Here is an 11,462-nt window from a genome sequence, read left to right on the forward strand (position 1 = left end):
GTGAACACCTGTAATCTCAGCACTCAGGAGGTTGAGATAGGAAGATCTTTGCAAGTTGAAGAGCAGCCTGGGCTACAAAGTGAGCGCAACGCCGGCCTGAACTGCATAGCAAGACCTTGTCTCAAAAAAAAAAAAAAAAAAAAATGCCGGGGAGATGGCTCAGTAGAATAAGCACTTTCTTGGCAAGCGCAGGGGCCTGAGTTCACTCCCTGGTTCCACCCCAAAAAAAAAAAAAAAAAAAAAATGTGGGGCTGGGGAGATGGCTCAGGAGAATAACCGCTTGCCTGGCAAGCACAAGGGCCTGAGTTCAATCCCGGATTCCGCACACACACCCACACCCACACCCCCACACACACTCAGTATGAGTACGAGTAGCTCCCTAGCTGGCAGGCCCAATGATAGGATGGCAGACTATCCTGGCCCCTGAGAACACAAGGGGAGGGGCGGACAGGAGGGCACATGACCCCACACACACACACCAGGGTAGAAAGCCAAGTACCCTTGTCACCCATTTTCTGCTTTGATCATTCCATGCCTGCAAGCTGCCTTCTGTGCTTCTGGTTCTAGGAGCTCACAGATGTCCTAACTATACCAAGCAAGCTGAGTCAGGCTTTCTGTTACTTGTGGCCAAAGGCATCACCGAGGAGACCTGCCCTGGGAGCCACCTTGAAGCACCTTCCATTGGTGACTTTGTTCTTGCACCCTTATAACCACCTTATTACAATGCCTTGTGCTGCACGGGCATTTCTATAAAGATTGCCTGACCCAGAGTTTCTGTGACCTGTTAGCAAAGAATACACTAGGGTGGAGCTGTGCTGGGGTGGGCAGGCAGCCAGGCATTGCCTAGGAATGGGAGGGGAGGGAGCTGTCTGGACAGATGTATGAGTTTCCTGTCTTGTTTTGTTTTTTGTTTGTTTGTTTGTTTGTTTGCAGTGCTGGGGATTGAACTCAGGACCTTGAGCTTGCCAGGTAAGGCTTCCCTGGGTTTTGGTTTTGGTTTTGGTTTTGGTTTTGGTTTTCAGGAGGCTGAAGCAGAGGATTGCTGCAAATTTAAGGCCAGCCTGGGCTTCATAGTGAGTTCCAGCCTTTACATAGTAAGACCTTGTCTCAAGAAGATAAAAAACAAAAAGTCGGGGTCGGGGAGATGGCTCAGTAGGATAAGTGCTTGACTGGCAAATCAAGGATCTGTGTTCAATCCCCAGTTCCGAAAACAAAAACAAAAAGTCAACTTTGCTGCTGGTGAGATAGCTCAGCGGACCAAAGCGCTTGCTTAGGCAAGCTCAAAACTTCTGTTCCATCCCCAGCACCACATGCTGTGCCAGCTCCACCCCCAGGGCAGACTGAGGCTGAAAGCAGAAGGATCACCATGAGTCTGAGCTGCATAGTGAGACTCTGTAACAACCAAATACATTAAAAAATTTAAAATAATTTTTAAAGGAGTAACCACATTATTTTTTTAATTATTTATTTATTTTTATTTATTACATTTATTTATTGTGTGTGTGTGGCCAGCTCAGCCCACCAGGGGGCGGGGCTGGCTGGCATGTGGTGCTGGAGGATCGAACCGCGGTCCCTGTGCTTTGCCAAGCTTGTTTCAAGTAGGTGCTTTAGACCACTGAGCCATGTCTCCAGCCCAAAATTTAAAATAATTTTAAAAAATCAACTTTTTTTTTTTTTTTTTGGTACCAGGGATCAAACTCTTACTTGCCAGGCAGGTGCTGATGCTCCTGAGCTATCTCCCTGGCCCCAACTTTTGCTATTTCAAGGATAGGTTTTGAAGCTCAGATACAGACATCTGTGAGGACTGTTATTCCACCCAATACAGAGTGGACAGAATGTTATGGAAATCCCGGAGAGCTCCATGGCACAGCTTGGCAAGTCTGTGCTGTGTGTACAGACCACTGACTATTTTACTTTCTTTCTTTCTTTCTCTCTCTCTCTCTCTCTTTTTTTTTTTTTTTTTTTTTATATCTGGGGATTGAACTCAGGCCCTTGCACTTGCCAGGGAAGCGCTTATTCCACTAAGCCATCTCCCCGGCCCCATGATTTTACTTTCAAAGAAGAAAATGTAGTCCATCACTATACTGCCTACTGCTTTTTTTTTTTTTTCTTTCAATGTATTTGGTACAGGGTCTCACTACACAGCTCAGGCTCGTGGTGACCCTCCTGGTTGCAGCCCCCTTGGTGCTGATGCTGAGATTATGGGTGTGCGCCCCCACATCTGGACTCAGAGGTCAGCTCAGGGTGCCTGGGGCGGGGCCTGGGGGGCCTGTGCTCCTACGCTGTTCCCTGCGCTTGCCTAAGCAGGCACCTAGTCCACTGAGCTGGCTTGTTGGTCCTGCCTACTGCCTTCTGAAAAGAGTTGATCAGTAGGAATGGTGAAAGGTTTTCCACCACCCCCCTTCATCTTCTGCTAAGAAGTTTATGTTGTTTAAAAGGTATTTTAAGTAACTTAACCTGATTTTGTGGCCTCATCAGGTATTCCTGTTTCCCTTTACTTATAACCTTCTTTCTTTCTTTTCTTTTCTTTCTTTCTTTTTTGTTCTTTTCTTTTTTAAACAGGGTCTCACTCTGCAGCTCAGGTTGGCCTTGAACTCACTTTGTAACTCAGGCTGGTCTCAAACTTGCGGGGATCCCCCTGCCTCAACCTCCTGAGTGCTAGGATTTCAGACTTGCTTGCTTGCTTGCTTTTTTGGCACAACTGGGGATTGAATTCAGGCCCTTGCGCTTGCCAAGCAAGCACTTATTCTACTGAGCCAGCTCCCTGGCCTCTCAGGCTTTTTTTTTTTTTTCCTGAGCTATTCACTTTTCTTATTTTTAGGTTGTTTATTTAAGAAAAAAAAAAAAAAAGACAGGTACAATAGATTTGCAAGTTAAAGTTAGTGGGTTTTTAATTTTTATTTTATTTTGTTCTTTTGGTGCTAAGGATGAAACCCAGGGCCTCACACGTCCTAGGCAAGGACGCACCACAGAAGGACAACCACAGCCCAGTTAGTGACTTTTGTTTTCTGGTTTGTTTGTGACAAGATCTCGCTTTATAGCCCAGGCTGGCCTTGAACTGTCTTCCATCCTGCCTCGGCACCCCAAGTGCTGGGGTGACAGGCATGTGACCTGAGGCCCGTAGGTTTTCTAACCAGTCTTTTTCAGGCTCTCCCCAGGGCTCCAGAGCTGACCAACCCATCCCTGTGCGTGCAGAACTGGCCTCTAGAGGGCGTGCGTTACCAACATGCAGATTGTTCAATTTCTACCAACCAAATCATACCTGGGCTGCAGATTGAGACGTCATTTCCGCTTTTCCCACCTCCCCTGCCTCTGACTTGGGGTACCCTGGGACTGTCACATGGGAATGTCAGTCACACCAGATATGCATAACATTGAAAGAAAAAGAAGTAGAAGGTCATCAAAAAAATTAGGGGAGCTGGGTGTGTGGCTCATGGCTGTAATCTTAGTGCTTAAGAGGTTGAGACAGGGGCCGGGGAGATGGCTCAATAGAAAGGCGCTTCCCTAGCAAGCACAAGGGCCTGAGTTCAATCACTGGTTCTACCAAAAAAAAAAAAAAAAAAAAAGAGGCTGAGGCAGGAGGATCCCCACAAGTCCAAGGCCAGCCTAAGGTACCTAGTTGAGTTCAAGGCCAGCCTGTACTACATAGCAAGACCCTGTCTTAAAAAATAAAAAAGCAGGTCGGTGAGATAGCTCAGCAGACTAAGCACCTGCTTAGTAAGCACAGGGACCAGAGTTTGATCCCTGGCACCACATACAGCGCTGAGCCAGCTACTGGGTGTGGTGGCACGACGCAATTCCATCACTGGGAAGGCTGAAAACAGGAGCATCACTGAGTCCAAGCTGGGTAGCGAGAAACCTGTACCAAATACATGAAGACAAAAGAAAAGCAGGGCGTGGTCATGCACTCCTGTAATCCCAGCAGTTGGAAGGCAAAGGAAGGAGAGTTGCTGTGAGTTCAAGGTCAGCCTGGGCTACATAGTGAGTGGCAGGCCAGCCTAAGCTACCAAATGAGAAGCAAGAACCTGTCAAAAAAAAAAAAAAAAAAAGGAAGAGCCAGTGTATAGCCATGATCAGGATATACACCTCAAAATATGCTATCTTGCTATAAGACATGTTTTTGCTGAAAGAACTTTTATCTGCCTGAAAGCTGAAGCTCTAAAAAGAACTCAGGTGGGGAGATGGCTCAATACAATAAGCGCTGGTCTGGCAAGCACAAGGGCCTGAGTTCAATCCCCGGTTCCACCAAAAAAAAAAAAGAGAGAGAGAGAGAGAGAGAGAGAGAGAGAGAGAGAGAGGCCGAGGCCAGCTAGGAGTCTGCAGCCCTTGCGGAAATCCTCCATCCCAGCTGTGACATCCCTGTGCATGGGGGCAGGAGCACGCACTCCCAGTGTGTGGTACTTCTCGCAGCTGGTCTGGTCCCTCTGGTCCAAGGTAATCACGGAACCTCTAAACACAGCCACAGGTACCTGCAGCGCCCAGGCCACATGGAGTGTCCTGGGACTTTTGCTGCACACCTGAAACCCCAGCATTTTCCTGAGGCAGGAGGATTGCAATTTCAAGGCCACCTGAGTGTATTATCGAGATTCTTTCTCAAACAGGGAAAAAGAGAAAGAAACTGCCATGTATCCCAGGCTGCACTGAACTCACAGCGCTCTTTGTGCTTCGGCTTCCTAAGTGCAGAAAATACAGGAAACCATCACCATCCCTGGGCCTTAGAATTTCTTTTTAACCATATTTTAATTTACTACATCTTTGTGTGTGTGTGTGTGTGTGTGTGTGTGTGTGTGTGTGTGTGTGTGTGTGTGTGGCTGGCTTAGCCTGCCCTGGGGGGTGGGGATGGAGTGGCATGTGGTGTTGGGGATCCATCAAACTGTGGTCCCTGTGCTTGCCTAAGCAGGCACTTTAGACTGCTGAGCCATCTGCTAACCCCTTTATTTACTACATATACTATAAACATATACAATATATGCTACAAATGTTTTTTTTTTTTTAATTTTTTATTTATTTATTTTGTGGAACCGGGGATTGAACTCAGGCCCTTGAGTTTGCCAGGGAAGCACTTATTCCACTGAGCCATCTCCCCGGTCCCTGTTTTTTTTTGTTTTTTGTTTTTTGTTTTAATTTAACTGTCAAGAAAGTGGGGGGGGGCAGGGAGATAGCTCAGTTGAATAAGCACTTGCCTGGCAAGTGCAAGGGCCTGAGTGCAATCCCTGGTTCTGCAAAAAAAAAAAAAAAAAAAAAAAGGGGAAAAAAAAAAAAGAGAAAGTGTATGAAGAAAAAAAAATTTTTTTTAAAAAAGAAAGAAAAAAGTATATGCAGGGGCCAGGGAGATGGCTCAATAGAACAAGCGCTTGCCTGACAAGCCCAAGCAAGGGTCTGAGTTCAATCCCTGGTTCCACAAAAAAAAAAAAAAAAAAAAAAGGAAGGAAGAAAGAAAGAAAAAGAAAATCAGAGAAAGTGTAGGGGCCAGGGATATAGCCCAGTGGCATAAGCACCTGCTTGGCAAGGACAAGGTCCTGAATTTGATACCTGGTTCCAAAAAAATAGAAAGAAAGGAAGAAAGAAAGAAGAAGAAATTGTATAGAGGTAACCCACTCAGGTCCTTCTGTCCCTTTTGGACAGAAGCTTTCTTTCCCTCAAATAAATGTATTCTGCTTGTAACCTCTGTTAAAAAAAAAAAAGTGTACAGTGTTATAATACAATGAAACCTTGTTCATATTTTATTTCACATTGGTTTATCACCCATTTCAAACCATTAATAGTAAAACATTATTTGTGGATAATTTAAAATTATCTATTTGCATTATTTATAATAAAAGACCGGGCATGGTGGTGCACACCCGGAATCCCATCACTCAGGAGGCTGAGGCAGGAGGATCATTGTGAGTTGGAGACCAGCCTGGGTGACAAAGTGAGCTCAAGGTCAGCCTGAACTGCCTGACAAGACTCTGTCTCAAGAAGATAATAAATAAATAACTAAACAATAATTTTTTTAAATGATTAAAAAGGACTGAGCTGTAGTTCAGTGCTCTCTGGGTTTAATTCCCAATGCCCAAAAGAGAAAGTGGGTGTGGTGGCACATACTGTATAACCCCAGCACTCAGGAGGCTGAGACAGGAGGATAGCTTCCAGTTCAAGTCTAACCTGGGCCACCTGGTAAGTACAAAGGCAGCTTGAACTACATAGCAAGACCCTGTCCCAAAAAACCCAAACCAAAACTGGACAGAGAACAAGAGGGGTGAGGGAGAAAAGAAAAAAAGGGGGGGGGTAGAAAAACAAAAAACAAAAACCTTCCTATAGTTCCTGGGTCTGTCCTGCCCTACCACTACCACAGGGTCCTCAATCAGAACTGGGTGTGCTCCAGGGCAGGTATCCGGGCATTGCAGGTGCTGAACTGCACCTCAGGCCTGCATCTGCTCTAGGCAGGCACCCTGGCTCCTGAGAGCCACTCCCCAACATGGCCTAGGGTCTCTGGGGGCAGAATCACCCTCATCCATCATCCTCCTGCTGGATTTTCTCACAGTCCTCATTCATAACCTTCCACAAATTATTCACTCGGGTTCTGAACATGAGAAACCCAACCCCCTCAAAAAAAAAATACAAGGGGCCAGAGAGATGTCTCAGTGGAATAAGCGCTTCCCTGGCAAGTGCAGGGACCTGAGTTCAATCCCCGGTTCCACAAAAAAAACAAAAACAAAAACAAAAAACAAACTAGAATTGCAAGTCCTAAAGTTGTTCAAATAGAACCTATCAGAGTCCCAGGAACATGGGTTTGATTAACTCATTTATTCTCTTTTTACAACTTGAGCAAAGTTTGCTCCATATATGGACTAACCAACCTAATGCTATCCAACCTTTAAGGCTAAAAAAAAACAAACCTAGGAATATTCTGGAAGACTCCAGAATCTTCTGGAAAACTCTGCAGGCATTCTCAAGAGGCTTATGTGGTTCTCAGGCCCATTCTCTTATCTTGTTTTTTTTTAAACTTTATTTATTTATTTGTGTGTGTGTGTGTGTGTGTGTGTGTGTGTGTGTGTGGCCAGCTCAGCCCACCAGGGGGCGGGGCTGGCTGGCATGTGGTGCTGGGGGATTGAACCGTGGTCCCTGTGCTTTGCTAAGCTTGTTCTAAGTAGGTGCTTTAGACCACTGAGCCATCTCACCAGCCCCTCAGGCCCATTCTCAGTAATGCAAGTGGTAATGGTTTTTCTTTTCTTTTTTTTTTGTGGAACCGGGGATTGAACTCAGGCCCTTGCACTTGCCAGGCAAGCACTTATTCTACTGAGCCATCCCCCCAGCTCCCTGGGTTTTCTTTTTGTTTTATTTTTCAGTACTGGAAGTAAAACCCAGGGTCTTCACAATGAGCTGTATCCCCAATCCTTTTTCTTCTTTATTTTGAGACAGTCTTGCTAGAGTTGCTTACTGTGGGCTGAAATTTAGAATCTGCCTGCCTCAGCCTGCCAGCTGCTGGGATTACAGGCCTATGCACCATGCCTGGCTGAAATGAACAATTCTTCCAGGACTTGGATTACATGAGAGTTTTATTGATCACTTCAGGGCCAGGACTAACAGAGGACTCATTTCTGTCAAATGGGGACACTGGCCACTGGAGGTGTTGCTTGGTTGTTAGAGTACATGCTTAATATGAACAAAGTCCTGGATTCTGCCCCTAACAACAAAATAAATAAATAACGAGAAGAGCCATGCCTCACAGATGTGGTCAAAGTGGTTGTGCGTCTGCTTAGGTCTTGTGGTTTGGGAGGCCCTCTCTGTGTTCACTAGTTCTCCCTAAGGGATTTAGGAGGAGACAGCCTGAAATCTCCAGACTCCATGGGTGCTGAGTCACAGGGTGCTGGGGTAGACAAGCACCCCATTATGGCCCCCAGCTCTCTGCAGTTCACAAAAGAGAGAGAAGGCAACCAGGGGCCAGAATTTCACCACAAATCCACATGGGCTCCCGACGGCTCTGCTCATCCATGCAAATCCCAGCTGTGAGCCAGGTGGGTGGAGTAGACCCCAAACTCTCTTGGGCACACTGACATCCAGACCATGGAACCTTAGGCCTCCTGGTCCACCCAAATTCACTCCACCCTGACCCGGCCAACACAGGAAGTCCCACTTTTGTCTGACTTCATTCCTACACGGTTCACCTTAAGCCATTTTCTCCTCCTTCAGAGCAAGCCCTGTACCACAAAAGCCCATGGCGGTTCCTTTGATGACAGGGACAATTAGAGGGGAGAATGAAGTGCAGTGGTCCCTGGGGAGGGCTTAGCATGATGCAGAGGGAGCTGCAGGTCCTGCTGGCCTCCTCCCCACCCCAGCACTGATTAATCATTCCTTGGCGCATTTATAGAGCACTTATTGCCTACCGAGTCCTTCACAGGCTTTGTGCCTATGCCGTGGCCACTTTAATGCTGTTTGGGGAAAGTCACACCACATGACCTCCCTTCCCTGGAGCTTCCCCACCAGAAGGCTGGCGCCCACCCACGTCCTCAGCCACAAGTCACCCTTGTATATTTTTCTTTATTTTTTGGTCCCAGGGATCGAACCCAGCCCCTTTTTGCTGGAGCGCCATCCTCAGCCCTCCCCCCACTTTTTTTTTTTAGAACTGGGGATTGAACTCAGTCCTTTGCACTTGCCAGGCAAGCACTTATTCTACTGAGCCATCTCCCGGGCCCCCTGTTTTCTCAACAGATGCTAAGTGAAGGAGCGATGGAAGGCATTAGGAAAACTGGCTGGGCTCTGGCCACCTCTCACCCTCTTGCCATGCCCAGGGCTTGCTGTTCCCCTGTGCCTTTCCAGTCCTGGCCTAGGTGTGTGTGCACATGTGCTCTGTGTGTGTGTGTGTGTGTGTGTGTGTTGTGTCTGTGCAAGGGCCATGGTGGAGTGCCACATGGTCAGTTCTCCCGCCCTCCAGGCGACACCACACCCAGCCAGCCACTGCCAGGCCAGCTGCTGACCGCTCCTTGCCCCCTGCCGCCTGCCAGGGACAGCTTGTCCTCAGAGCCATTGCTCTAGATTTTATTTTTGTGGTTTTCTCTCAGCCGGCTGAGCCCCGCCCTCCTTCATGTCCGTTGTGCAGTGGCAGGAAAATCCTGGAACTGGAGGAACCAGAAGATTTTCTCAGGCCACATGACCAGGGCTGCCCAGGGACGGCCCAGTGCCCAGCCCATGGTGCTCAGTGCTGCGTGTCCCAGTCGGGAAAGAGGGGCCCGGAGCTTGCCAGAGCCTGTCACATCTGATCGGGCCTATGAGCTGGACCGCTGTGTGAAAAGACCGCAGAACGAGGTGATGTATGCAGCTCAGAACAGGAGACTGAGGTGGCTGTGGGGGAATGCTCCAGGCATCCCGAACTCTGGGAGGCTGAGCCAAGAAGATCACAGATTCAAGCCCAGCTCGGTATCACTCAGCAAGAAACTGTCTTAAATTTTTTTTTTAGGGGCTGGGGAGATGGCTCAGTTGAATAAACGCTTCCCTGGCAAGTTCAAGGGCCTGAGTTCGATGCCCGGTTCTGAAAAAAAAAAAAATTTTAAAGGGCTGGGGGGGTGGGGGCTCAGTGGTCTAAGGTTTCACCTGGCAAGCTCAAGGACTGGAGTTCAATCCCCAATACCACATGCCATGCAGGCCCTGCATACCGAGCTGGCCCCAAAACGCTAGGGAGGCTGAGACAGAAGGATCATTGTGACCCGGCACCAAATAAATAAATAAATAAATAAACGAATAACCTTTATTTTTTTTTATTTATGTGTGTGTGTGTGTGTGTGTGTGGGCCAGCTCAGCCCACCAGGGGGCGGGGCTGGCTGGCATGTGGTGCTGGGGGATTGAACCCAGGTCCCAGTGCTCTGCCAAGCTTGTTCTAAGTAGGTGCTTTAGACCACTGAGCCATCTCACCAGCCCCCGAATAACCTTTATTTTTTTTTACATTTATTTATTTATTTATTTATTTATTTTGTGTGTGGCCAGCTCAGCCCACCAGGGGGCGGGCGGGCTGGCATGTGGTGCTGGGGGATTGAACCGAGGTCCCTGTGCTTTGCTTGGCTTAGCTTGTTCTCAGTAGGTGCTTTAGACCACTGAACCATCTCACCAGCCCCCCGAATAACCTTTAAAAAAGGGGGGTGAAGGGAGGCTGGTGATTTAGCTTAGGGTGAAGGCCGTGGTTCATCTTCAGTATCACCAAAAATAAAAAGCTGCAGAGGCTTCCTGTTTTGGGGGCCCAGGCACCCCAGCATGATTAGCACGTCCTTTCTCTTCTCACTCATTTCCTACCAGGGTCTTGCAGGAATCTGAGGTAAGCCCTCCCAGCTTCAGGAAGCGAGCTCTAGCTCGGTGTGGTGGCTCTAGCCCGGTGTGGTGGCTCTAGCTCGGTGCGGTGGCTCTAGCCAGGTAATCCCAAGGAGGTAAAAGGAGGAAGATCATTACGAGTTCGAGTTCAGCCAGGGCTACAAAGTGAACTCAAGGCCAGCCTGAACTGCATAGTTAGATTCTGCTTCAAAATGACAAAAGAAAGGGGGGTCTGGGAGATGGCTCAGTGGAATAAACGCTTCCCTGGCAAGCACAAGGCTCTGAGAGGACACTAGCCAGAAAACCCAAGCCTGTAGGTTCCCAACCACGCCCATCTAGGGCCAAAGCCACACCCTCCAGTCACCGCGTTCCACACCCTCAGACACCAAACTCTGCCCTCCTGACAGCAACCCTGTACCCCCCCTCTTTTTTTTCCTTTCGGAATCGAGGATTGAACTCAGGATCCTACGCTTGCCAGGAGCACTTATTCTACTGAGCACTTATTCTACTGAGCAATCTCCCCTGCCCTAAGATATCTCCCCGCCCTCTTGCACCCCTTCAAAACACAGCAATAATCGGACACGGGGCATAAGTCAGCGGCGCAGCACCTGGCTGGCAAGGACGAGGTCCTGAGCAACATTTCCAGTACTCCTCCCCTTAAAACATCAAACAGCAACAAAACTTGCCTCTCCACGATCAGGACGTACTGATCTACCTTCTAAGCCCCACCCACCGCGCTCCAAGCCACACCTACCTAAACAACGGTCCCACCCTCCAGGTTTCAGGCCCAACCCTCCAGCATCCACTTGAGTCAGCTCAGGTTTCAAGCCCCGCCCTAACCACGCCCACTCACAAAAAGCCACACCCTCAAGCTCCCTTGCTCTCTCCTTGCCCGCCATCTCGGGCAGTGGTTGCATCATCCCTTCTGTTCTGTGGCCTAGTCCTGTTGGAAATGGGTGGCTCTCAGAATCCAGTCAGGGTGGGGCCGAAAATAGAGACATACAGTGAAGTTGTTGTCTTTAACCACTGAACTACATTGTCCCTTCAGCACCAGCCTCCAGGATGCCATCTTTTTTTTTTTTTAATTTTATTTATTTGTGTGTGTGTGTGTGTGTGTGTGTGTGGCCAGCTCAGCCCACCAGGGGGCGGGGCTGGCTGGCATGTGGTGCTGGGGGATTGAA

The sequence above is a fragment of the Octodon degus genome, unplaced genomic scaffold, assembly GCF_000260255.1.
Source record: "Octodon degus isolate 3935 unplaced genomic scaffold, OctDeg1.0 scaffold00050, whole genome shotgun sequence".
Classification (NCBI taxonomy): Eukaryota; Metazoa; Chordata; class Mammalia; order Rodentia; family Octodontidae; genus Octodon; species Octodon degus.